Genomic DNA, 12,277 nt, shown 5'->3' with positions numbered 1-12,277 from the left:
ATATTTTCCATATAGCCTTTTTGACGAGGACATTACCTGCTCGGATACAACATATTGATAACTTTTGATTCGAAGGTGAAACAATTCTTTATCATGATTGTATTTGACACATTTGATGAATTGATGCTGCATCATGATGTGTGTCCATTGTCATTTTCAGAAATACATACGTGGATAAAAAGAATGTTAAACACATATGGAAGACATGCAGGACAAAGAAATTGATTTGGTTCAAGTTCAAGCATTCCCAACTATGTGTGCATGCATGCAAGGGAGCACTTGATCTACGGTGGTACGTAAGGAATATCATAATGAACTGCTGCAACTATAGTATTTTCCTTTTAGATCCCATTGCTTATACCAACTATGTGTGCATGCGTGCAAGGGAGCACTTGATCTACGGTGGTACATAAGGAATATCATAATGAACTGCTGCTGCAACTACAGTATTCTCCTTTTAGATCCCATTGCTTATACCTCGTACCATGACGTACCAAAATGGGAGGAGGTGGGCACATGACCGGCATATATTTGATGAATTTTTTTATCTAAGGTCCTTTTTGAGACCGGGACTAAAGTTTAGTCCCTGTCACATCGAATGTTTATATATTAATTAGGAGTATTAAATATAGATTAATTACAAAACTAATTTTACAAATGAAGGCTAATTCGCGAGACGAATCTATTAAATCTAATTAGTCCATGATTTGACCATGTGATGCTACAGTAAATATGTGCTAATCATGAATTAATTAAGTTTAATAGATTCATCTCGCAAATTAGCCACGGCTTATGCAATTAGTTTTATAATTAGATCACATTTAGTCATTCTAATTAGTAGATATGACCCAAACTAAAAATTATTCCATGAATCCAAACATCGTCTTAACCTATGCACAGGTAAGTTCAGTCACATGGGTGGATGGAGGTTAGACAGCTCACAGCACATATATTTTATTCCTGGGTAGATGGAGTACATATATTTTATTGCAGCATGGGGCACAATCGTACGGCGAGCCCATTCAAACACCTGTGGAGGGGCCCTTTATGTCCTATCTAGGTTCGCTCCAACATGCACTACATGTACTATCCACATGTGGCACGTCATTCATTTTGTTGCAGAGCAACTATCCACATGGACAGTTATGTAATACACCGTGACTTTCATTTGCATGTAATGTTTATTTAAGGGTGAAAATCAACCATTGTATATTGGTAGTTTCTAAAAATTTCATAACAATAGCAATACTATTTATTACTATCATCTTTTCAAAACAACAAAACGAAACAGTAGTTATGATATAGATAATACTGTTGGATTTCTATTAACAAAACCACATGATTATATATTTCTATTATTCTTTTTCAAAAGAAAGAGTATAGATGTTACAAGGGATGGTGGTTCTACATGTTTTGTCTTCGAAACTCTTAAAATTTTCATTTGGTATCAAGATAGATATAAGCGTTCATGAATATTATATCTCTTGGCATGATTCATTTGAGGTCGTTCTTATCACAAAACAACATAAGGTTATAGAGCATGGTAGTTCTCTAATTTTGAAATCTAAAATTTCTGAACTTTTCAAACAACCTCGGATATAGATAAGCTCTATATCAAAGTTGTAGTGGTAAATGAGATTTAAAATTTTATAGTTCGTACATTTTTCATTTAAGGTGATTTAGAATCACAAGACTATTTCGCTTCAAAAAAAAGAATCACAAGACTATGACTATGGATATGGCATTAGACGTGCCATACACGACTATGACTATGGATATGGATATTGCATTTATATATACGCTAGACTACATAGTTATACTGAAGTGTTATACTCACGATTATAGATAGGATTATAGATAGATTTATATATACACTATCTACCGTATTAGACTTGTAAGTCTAGATACCCACAATTGAAATGTTGTACTCTATAGTATGTGTGCTCTATAGTATGTGTGTTGTACTCTATAGTATGAATGTAGTATATATGAATGCGAATACAATTTTAACATATGTATTGTGATATTTTGACCATTTGAAAAAATACTTGAGATATGTGATTTATATTTTATGTGAGTATATATAGATTTCGCATTCTCCCTACTTGTTATATACTCACATAGTCACATGCTAGTAGATAGTTATATGTAATAAGTTTCTTCTCGCCGACGTGAGCCCCTCTGGCATGCCCGCCTGTCCCCCTTCGGTCACTCCTTAGTCGCTTCATGGTTGTTTTTCGATTGTTGTGATAGCGGTCCCTCTCTACTGTGCCTGCGGATGTTCCTCATCATCATTGCCGTAGATTGCTCGCTGCCATCCCATCGCTTTGGATCTCGTCCAGGCCTTGGCGGTCGGCTGCATGGAGTTGGTTATGGGGCCTTTGGTGAAAGCCTTGCTTGGCCACTACTAGGGAAATAACCTTCTATACCGGTTGGGAAACCCCCCTTTAGTATCGGTTGTGTAGCCGGTACTACTAGTTCGATACTAAAGGGCCCCTTTAGTACCGAGTCAAATAACCGGTACTAAAGGGTATTAAAAAATAAAAAATGAAATCCGGCCCGGCTCTCGCCGCCCCCGCCCAGCCCTCCCACTCGGCCCCGCCTGCCATCCCTCCCGACGGACCCCGCCCCGCCGTCCTCTCACCCCACTGCCGTTCCTGACGGCCCCCGCCTCCCCGCCCTGCCGCCGCCCCCGCCCGCCCGTCTCACCTCGCCCCGCCCGCCGCCGCCGCCTCACCTCACCCTGCCGCTGCTCCTCGCTGCTGCTGAGCGGCGAGCGGAGGGGGAAGGGGAGGGGAGGTAGAGAAGGGGAGGAAGCTAAGGGTGAGGGTGCAGAAGAGAAGGAGAGGAAGCTAAACCTGAGAGATAGAGATAGAGGGGGGACGGATGGACGAATGGATAAGAAGCCGCGACAGGTGGCGGGTGGAGCACTTTAGTACCGGGTGGGGGCTCCACCCGGTACTAAAGGGGGTCACAGGGGCATCTCGTAAACTATTCGTTAGGCCCGGTTGTGGCGGATCCACTTCGGATCTACTTGATTAAACATGATTTAGCTGCATAATACGCGACGCTCATGCCTAAGCCGAGTAAACACGAAGTGCCGTCGGATTTCTTCCGATTTAACCACTTAAACAGGACCATTTTAGCAGACCCACACGAAGGTGAGCGGTTCCAGAGAATACAACCAGTCCACCAAGTTAACAACTTAACCACTTAGTTTGGTTATGAAATAAACATCAGAGTTTTACAAGGTTTCAAGAAAAACAACAGAAGGTAAAACCACTAGCGGAAGCAAAGCGTCGGGGTCGGACATCCCTGGTGAGGCCAGCCGGGACATCACTGATCCCTTTCCTCGCCGTCCGAGGAGGGATCCCACTCGACCGTCCAACCCGGAGGGAGCTGGGGTGGCCAAGTGCCAGCGGAAGAAGGGTCGGGAGCAGCAACTTCACCTGAAAACAGGAGCCACAACAAGGCTGAGCTACTAAGCTCAACAAGACTTAACCGACAGGGAGTAAAGCTACTCCACACTTCTAGACATGCAAGGCTCTTTGGCTGAGGGGTTTTGTTTGCCAAAAGCACTAAGTAAAACCCTATTTTCAAGTTTTAGCTCCGATTCTAAGTTCATTATCCGGTCTAAGTTTTGCAACCTATTCTAAGCAATCATAGAACCAACCAAGGTATGTATATATATCAACAAAACCATGTCATCATCAGATTCCTCATTTACTCAGGGTGACATAGCGATCAAGCAGTCTCAAACTGTGAGAGGCAGACGAATCGATTCGAGTTCTTTAACCATGCATGGTGAACCTAACCTCACGACATCCGCGCACCCGGAGGTCGCTTCCCGTGTCGGCCTTCCCCATCAATCCCCTAACCCGTGTCGGGCCCATTTCCTTTGGTGCAAGGTTCCACAGACCCGGCCTCTGCCGTTCTGTGACCACGCATGCCACCACGTGCGACATCCAGCAGGGGAAACTCCGTTCCAAGAATAATGGGGCGACCGCTCACGTCTAGGTTCAATCCGGTACTAGGCTTCCTCATCCCATACTAAGTATTAGGTTAGTACTTTCAAACACTTGATCACGAACACCACCACTGTCGGGCCTTAGTCAAGTTTCATAGACAGACGGGGCGATCAACCGACCACCAAAGAGTTACCCAAAACCTCGCCCCGTCCATCATCCTTACAGTTGTAACAGAAGGGTAGACATCCAACTCCTACAACTCGCGAGTGACAGGAAATCACTCGACTTTTACCGCTTCCTATTTAAGCAAGCAGCTACTCGGTCCAACAGCTAGTGTTCAGATCAGGGGAGCTACGTTATGCATCTAGGGTTCCAAACAACTCCTATACGTAAATGCACAAGCATGTTAAAGAAGGCATGCGCAAGTTTGGCAAACAAACGTAGGGTTTTCATGCAACCGGGGCTTGCCTTCGAGCAAGGAGGAAGAGAACTGCTCGACTTCTGGGGCGGCTTCGGCTTCAGAGGGCAGGAGCTCAGCTACACCGTCGTCTTCTGGCGCCGGGTGCAGCTCGTAGAAGCCGTCGGCGAGGCGCAGCTCTACACGAATGCAATGCATTAGTTAGCATAGACGGTTATTTCAACAGAAACACTTGCAAGTCTGAGCCCAGAAACTCGCGACCAAAAGCAGGAGGGTGGGAAGGTTCAAGGGAGCTGGTGGAGATCAAGAGGTAAGGGTCGGAGGAAAGGAACTTATGATCTGACCCTTAAACTAGAGGGTTTGGTGTGCTAGGGATCCTCAGACTCAACGCTGAAGGGTTCCCAAGTTTTACACATACACCCTCGGTTTGAAGAAAAAGGTTACAGCCGAGCCCTCGGGCGAGGCGGAGAAGGGTCGGCGGAACAGACAGGGTCGGGCGAGACGGAACCGGGGTCGGGTGGATAAGAAGGGTCGGGCGAAGCGGACAGGGGTTGGACGAGGTGGACCAAGGGTCGGCAGCTTACCTTCTTCCTACAAGGAAAGCTTGGGGTCGGGAAGAAGCAGACTTGGGCGGAGGGGCTAAGGCTTTGAACAACGGCTAGGTCTGGCAGTGCTCCGGCGGCGGCGGTGCTTCTTGTGGATCACAAGTAAGCTCTTACGCAGCACGGAGGAGCAAGCGGCTGGATGGCTTGGGGAAAACGGAGTGGAGCGGAGAGGAGAGTTCCTCAAGAACTTAGTGTGTGGCGCTGGGAGCTCGAGCAGGGAGCAAGCGGAAAGGCGGAAAGGCAGCAATGGCGAAGGGAACTCCAGCGGGGTTCGCACATTTCCTTTTATAGTGGCGGGGGAGTGAGAAGGGAAGCGGCGCGGGAGTAAGAAGGGGAGCGGCACGGAGGCCGGGGAAGAAGCAATGGAGTGTTCTTCCTGGGCGGCGATTGAGCGACGAGGGCGGTGGAGCAGGACTTCGGGGATGACGCCAGCGGTCATTGGGCTCTGGCGTCAGGGCGGCGCAGGAGCGGGTATGCCGGTGGTTGAGATTTGGTGGAGGCGGGCGTCGTCGTGCAGTAGAGTTGATGGAAGTGACCGGGTTAACGGCGCTAGAATCGAGGGCGCACAGGTGAGAAGACAGGCAGCCGCGGGCGCGCGGGCGAGCGCGGAGCAACAGATTGTCGGGCGGCTTCTGACAGGGCGGGGAAAGGAGCTGTCACTGCCGTGGTCAGGGTTGGTGGAGGAGGAATCGTCGGGTAGCGAAGACCAGGCGGCGCGACTGTGTCGAAGTGACGGAAAAGACGAGCGATATCGGGCTCTGCGGCCGGGATCTGGCGGTGTGATGATGGGCGCGGGTGGCGAGGTGTTGCAGAAAGGTTGCAGAGGGGCTTCCGCTACGATTGGGGAAGGGGGCGCGAGAATCCATTCGGTCGCGGGCCAGAGACGAGGCGGAGCGACGGGCGTCGGAGAAGTTGAGCCACGTGGCGGGGAAACTCTGAAGCGGGCATGCAACTCGAGTGCGCCTGTCGCGGGGGATCTGGGAGAAAAGATCTCGTGGGTCCACCGGTCAGATAGAAAGGGTGTTTTGGGAAGACTTAGAAGGATCCGACGGTGAGTTGGGGTCGACGGGGTCGGAACTGGGGACAAGCGGAGAGGGGTCGGGTCTCAGGGGTCGGGACCGGTCTGGAGGTTGATCACTTAGGCTTGGAAAGCTAAGACAGGTGATCAGGGGCTCGGATTAGGATTAACTTGGAAGATTTGGGGTCGGTCGTCACACCGGTACTAATGTGAGCATTAGTACCGGGCCTAATTGTAACTAGTACTAAGGTGCTGGATGAAAGGCCATTTCTCTAGTAGTGGGCATTCGCCGGTTCCGACAACAGTTGCATTCTTCAACGTAGCTCACCTCGCTGGGGGCGTTGTTGCGGCCGCCAAATCCATTTAGTTTTGCCAGGTGAAAACTTGGTCCGCTCATCCGTGGACAAACGAACGATGGTGGTGTTGGCGTCGCTTCCTTCGTGAAGGCATCGTCTTGCATGACCTCCTCACTCTTCCTTCGCTGACTCTGGGTTGTTAGGTAAGCGGTGATGTGCGTGTGTTCACGGTATCTTTCTCTCCTATAGGCATCAGTCGTCTTAGGTTGTATTTAGTGTGGTGGTGGTGAGGTGGTTTTCTTGTCTGTTGTCGTGTTTATGTTGTTTGTTGTTGGTCGTGGATCTTGTAACTCTACACTTTAGCGTTTCTCCTGAAGTTGCATCGTGTAATTCTCTTATTCTTAATGAAAAACATCATATGCACGTCATAAATAAGTAATGAAAGCTCCCATCTTCTTGCCAAATGTTTGTCCCCATTTTTGCTAGAATGTTTCGTCGATCTCACACATGTTGGATTAATTGGGTTAGGCCCATTTATTTCAATTAATTAAATAAGAATTAAGAGGTCCATGATAAATGTTAGGATTTACTAATTGGTCAATTTTGAATGGGAAGTTGAGGAGAGGTGATTATTGCTGTTATGAGAATTGATTCACTCAATTAACACAGCCAATAAAATGCTAAGAGTTACTAGTGCATTATTCCCATCAATTACTAGCAACTTCCATCACATTATGATGTCCAGATTCGATGAACCTCACCTCTTGGAGGCTATATAAAAGAGGCACCTCGTCTTGCTCTCAGCAGTGTAAAAACACCAACACTCTCTTTCTCCCTCACTGTTTTCTACTTCAATCTTGCATTCCCATCACTAGTGCTGCGTGCATAGTACTAGCGAGAGCAGAGCCTTCAGAACCCCATCTGCTGTTGAAGATCCTGCTCGGGATAGGCAGGCGATAAGGTTTTTGGGGAGCATTTGACGCGACTACTCGCTCCCTATTCAGCTACTTCCTCTACGACCCGGCGACCGAACGACTATATCAACTGAAGCCATCCCACAAATAGTATGACTAATTTAGATGGTAACGGCGCATCCGATACCTCCGACACTAGCCCCACCCTAAGGTACATCCTGAATCTCTTTTGGTTCTGTTTGTTCTTGTTTATTAGGAGATTAAACTTGAACACTTGCATATATCATGTTGTCACCGAGTTACTCAACATATTCGTGATAATCTTTTACGTGCTTATTTTTGGAATTAAAATGTACCGAAATATGCCTGATATTTAACAACACATGCATGAAACGTGCATCTATAACCATGGCTTCAGAATGCGGCACCGGAAAAACTTGATCTGGTTTGAACTGGGAATCTTGCAGCTAGACACTGGCTATTTGCCGGATCCGACGGGGGTGCACAAAGGTTGGTTTAGTTTCGGTCCCTGACGACTCCATCCAGTCGCCTCTCCTGTTTCTATCGTCACGTTACTCTAAAGCCAACCGACCAAAATTGGATGGACGAGCTCCAGGCCGTAACACGGAGAGCATTGCTCGCATACGTACGGGCCTGGGAATTCTTCAGAGCGTGCTAGCACTAGTTGCGCTTCATCTCTTGCTGGAGTGCCTGACTCTGAGTTTGTTGCTCCTCCATGCTTAACGTCCCAGCCTCCCTTCTACAGCCAGCACATGATCCAGAGCCCATGATGGCCCTCTCATCATCATAATCATTTGGCCCTATAATGAGTTGCATGTCAATTCATATTCATGTACTACTCATGCACCATTGAAAGCGTTGGTGTTGCCATGTAACTCATATTCCTGTTGGGTTTTTTTTAAAAAGAGTTGATTGTGATAATGGATGGTTTGTCTTGTCTTTAGAAAATCATAAGGTTTATATGGAGTCAGGATAGAGGTAAATTTGCATAGAAAATCATATCTTTTGAGACAAGATCTACAATCATGAAATTGTTATTTTCTTCATATAGGTCATTTATGTGCACAAATAATCGACTCTAGAGGGCTATTCGACAATGTAAATGGCCTTTATCACGATTTTATGAGTGTACTCTCATGTACAGCTTATTCGAGGCAATTACATCTCTACATTTCACCACATTTTCTTACAGTACAGAATTATTAATGGGATGCACATGCAACACAAGTTCTACAAAGGTACACTCCATGGACTTCATATGCTGTTAAAGGAAAATTTACGCCATCCATCAGCTCATAAGGTACACTCGCTCTCTTGCTTCTCATATATACACCACTCAGATGTAGTGGCCCTATATACATTTTGAGGACTTCCATTAGGATGTTCCAAAATGCCCCGCATGGCCACATTCATCCGCCTGCAACCATGGCTTGGAATGTGCGGCCTCTGGGAAACTTGTTTTGGATACAGTGAACCTTTTCGTGGTTGCTTGGACTGTGCTGTGACCACTTTCTCTTGCGTTATTAGCCAACTTGGCCAAGTAGTGGCAGAGTGAGGAGGCCGTGAGGGTAGTCCGGCCTGCAGTTGCCCTGGTGGATATGGTGCCGACTTTTTTGTTTTTTTAACCCTTTTTGCGAAAGATTCTTACAAATAGGTCCCTCACGGAACCAATTCCAAAAATGGACCCTTAGCTTGGTGCCATCGTGGATGGCGCCAAGCTACAACGTCTCGGCGCCAGCCATCTTGGCGCCAAGGTCTATGCGCAGCTGCTGACGCGGGTGCCGATGTGGCAGGAGCTTGGTGCCATGGATCTTGGCGCCAAGCTTGGCGCCGTAGATCTTGGCGCCGAGCTATCTACCCCGTACCTCTTCGCGTTTCGAACTAAACAAGTATAATTATTCTGAGGAGTATGCAACAAACTAAGCTGTGGTTCAACTGGCTAAGAGGTGGGCTTCTTATCCTGGAGACCTGAGTTCAAACCCTTGTGTTGAACCCACAGCTTAGTTTGTTGCACACTTCTCGAAATAATTGTACTTGTTTAGTTCGAAACGCGAAGAGGGTAGATAGCTCGGCGCCAAGCTTGGCGCCAAGATCCATGGCGCCAAGCTCCCGCCACATCGGCATCCGCGTCAGCAGCTGCGCATGGACCTTGGCGTCAGGGTGGCTGGCGCCGAGACGTTATAGCTTAGCGCCAGCGTGGATGGCGCCAAGCTAAGGGTCCATTTTTGGAATTGGTTCCGCCAGGAGCGTATTTGTAAGAATCTTTCGCAAAAAGGGTTAAAAAACAAAAAAGTCGGGATACGGTGCAGCAATTGGTTCTACCATGGGTGTGGGCCAGTCAGACCAGTAAAACGGCATAGTATTATCTACTTGTGTTTTCAATTAAGTTCCAACATTATCACAGTACAGACGCAATCTCACATAAAAAAGGAAAGTGAATAACTGAAACGCTGCTGGATTGAGTGGTTGTTGTAGAATGCTAAGAGAGCATGGGTTGACATGGTTGATTTGGACTCTTGATGTGGTTCATAATAACTTCGTACAATTCTAACAGGGAAGCTTGTTTTGTTTCTGCTTTCCACTAAGTGCCACCAAAAATCTGAAACTGGCAATTCATTTTTTGTTTTTCTTAAAAAGGTTTGTGCAACTTAGTAAACAGTAATGTGCAGCTCTACTACGTGCTTTAGAAAAAACTTTAGGCAACTTAAGTTATTGTACACCTATGCTAGCTGTCGATCTATGGGCATTCACATTTACTCACACTAGTACTATCATTGATTGACTGCACAGGCAACACAGCTTCACCAAGTTACGCTCCGTTGACAGACCCCTAAGGCCTCGTTCGGCAGCCCATAAATGGTTTCACAGAAACTGTGCCAGGTCAGGAATCAGTGGATTCAGCCCTTTCACTCATTCTAGATCAGGAATGAATCCGGGGGTGAGGAGACAGGGTTCCAATCCGGACCAAAAAGTGTGAGAGGATCCAATCTAGACCTGTTTCCTTCCAAACCGGACAAAAAGAACAGTCCTTTCATTCTGAACCAATAACGAACGGGCCCTAAATACCTGTGCCACTCCCTTGCTTTTCATATACTACCACTTACCTGCAGTGCCAACCCCATTCATCTTTTTCCTTTCCTTTATTTCCCAAGAGTAGTATTACCAGAATTTCAGCATGAGAAGTGCATCTACCTGCTTGCATCCATCGTTTTTCAGAATAAGCGGCGTCAGGAAAACTTGTGTTGGTTGAAAGATGCATCATCGCTGGATCACACAATGGGTCTGTTAATTCCCCAGTACCTTGGCCTCTCGTTTGTTCCGTGTCTGTCATCACACCATTACCTTAAGCCAGGGGACGATCAAAGCCAGATGCTAGAGATCCATGCAGGATTATGGTGATTATTGCTCACAATTCCCAGCCGGATCGCGCATCGCATAGAGTTCCATTCATGAAAGTCACACCAGTTGCACTTGCACGCAAAAAGAAAAGGAACCGCTTCGTGAAAGCGATGCACTGGCACCTGCCATAGAAATCATCGTGGAAAGCAGCTGAATGGCAGATCGAGGAGTTTCGCCGAGTGATGGAAAGCAGCTGAAGGTCGGCTAAACCTAAGAATATATGAAATATGAAAACTATAAAAATAAAATAAAGCATGGGAAACAAATAGTCTTAGGCCCCGTTTGAATCCTTGGAATTGAATTCCATTCTAATAATTATAATTTAGATACAAATTAATTAAGCTAATATAATTGTATGTGGAATATATTTGTATATTATTATTGGACATATGGGAGAGATACTTATGTGCTGCACTTCTACTACAGGGAAGCGAGTTGAAGAGCTTGCTATAAGTTGCACATTAAATAAAAACATAGCATGAGGATTTATAGAATCAATTTCCATCTCCCGCCCCCAATAAATTCGCCCCCATGAATTTAAGATAGGCTTATATAAAGTTATGGAATGCCACATTCCAAGACAAATAGCTTTAGATTTCAATTCCTCCAAGATGATGGCATCCAAGCGAGGTCATAAAAGCCAAAATCTAGTAGTACCACACTGGGTATGTTTTGGAGGAGGATGTGTATCTTAATATCTTAATACAAGCACAATCCATGCTAGCTACTGCAACGTTGCCATGCCGCCCTGTACTCTTATAAGGAAACTGTGGTAGTTGTGGGGTCCAAAAAAATTACCATTACCGAAGAATATACCTTTCGTCCACTACATTAATGCCGGTTGCAATTGGACCCGGTACTAACGTGAGCATTAGTGTCAGGCCGGGACTAGTTAGCCCGTGACCCCCTTTAGTACTGCTTGGGGGCATCACCTGGTACTAATGGGGCTCCTTTAGTACCGGTTGGAGCTACTGACTGGTACTAAACGAGCTCCTCCTACCCGTCACCCCATCTTCTATCTTCCTCTCGGTCCTTATCCATCTACTAAAGGAGCTCTCATCCATCTCTCTCCCCTATTTTCCTCTATGTACTCTCTCTCTCTCTCAGCATCGCGGCAAGGAGGCGCACAGGGCCAAGGGCAAGCAGTGGGGGCAACGAGTGGGAGGATGGCGGGGGTTGGGGGCGGTAAGCGGGAGGGCGGCGATGACGGGGCCCGGACGGGAGGGCTTTGGGGGCGGTGGGGGCAGCAAGAGGGAGGCCGGCGACAACGGGGTCAGGCGGGAGGGCGGTGGGGGCAACAGGATTTCTATTTTTTTTAATACCCCTTTAGTACTGGTTATTTCAACCGATACTAAAGACCCCCTTTAGTACTGAACTTGCAATACCGATTGCGCAACCGGTACTAAAGGGGGTTACGAACTGGTACTGATGGGGCTTTCCCTGGTACCGTACTTATGTTAATGTTGAGTTCTTAGTTTATCCTCATTTGTTGAAGCTATTAAATATATAAACTCACTTATACGTTTGTAATTTAAATATCATTTTTACAACATATGTAAGTTGAAATACTAAGTAATTCCAATAAAAAAAGAAATTTACTCAAATGCTCAAAATGTTTATACCAACTGATAGGCCACT

The sequence above is a fragment of the Setaria viridis genome, chromosome 4 (assembly GCF_005286985.2).
Source record: "Setaria viridis chromosome 4, Setaria_viridis_v4.0, whole genome shotgun sequence".
NCBI lineage: Eukaryota > Viridiplantae > Streptophyta > Magnoliopsida > Poales > Poaceae > Setaria > Setaria viridis.
This window is presented reverse-complemented; position numbering follows the sequence as displayed.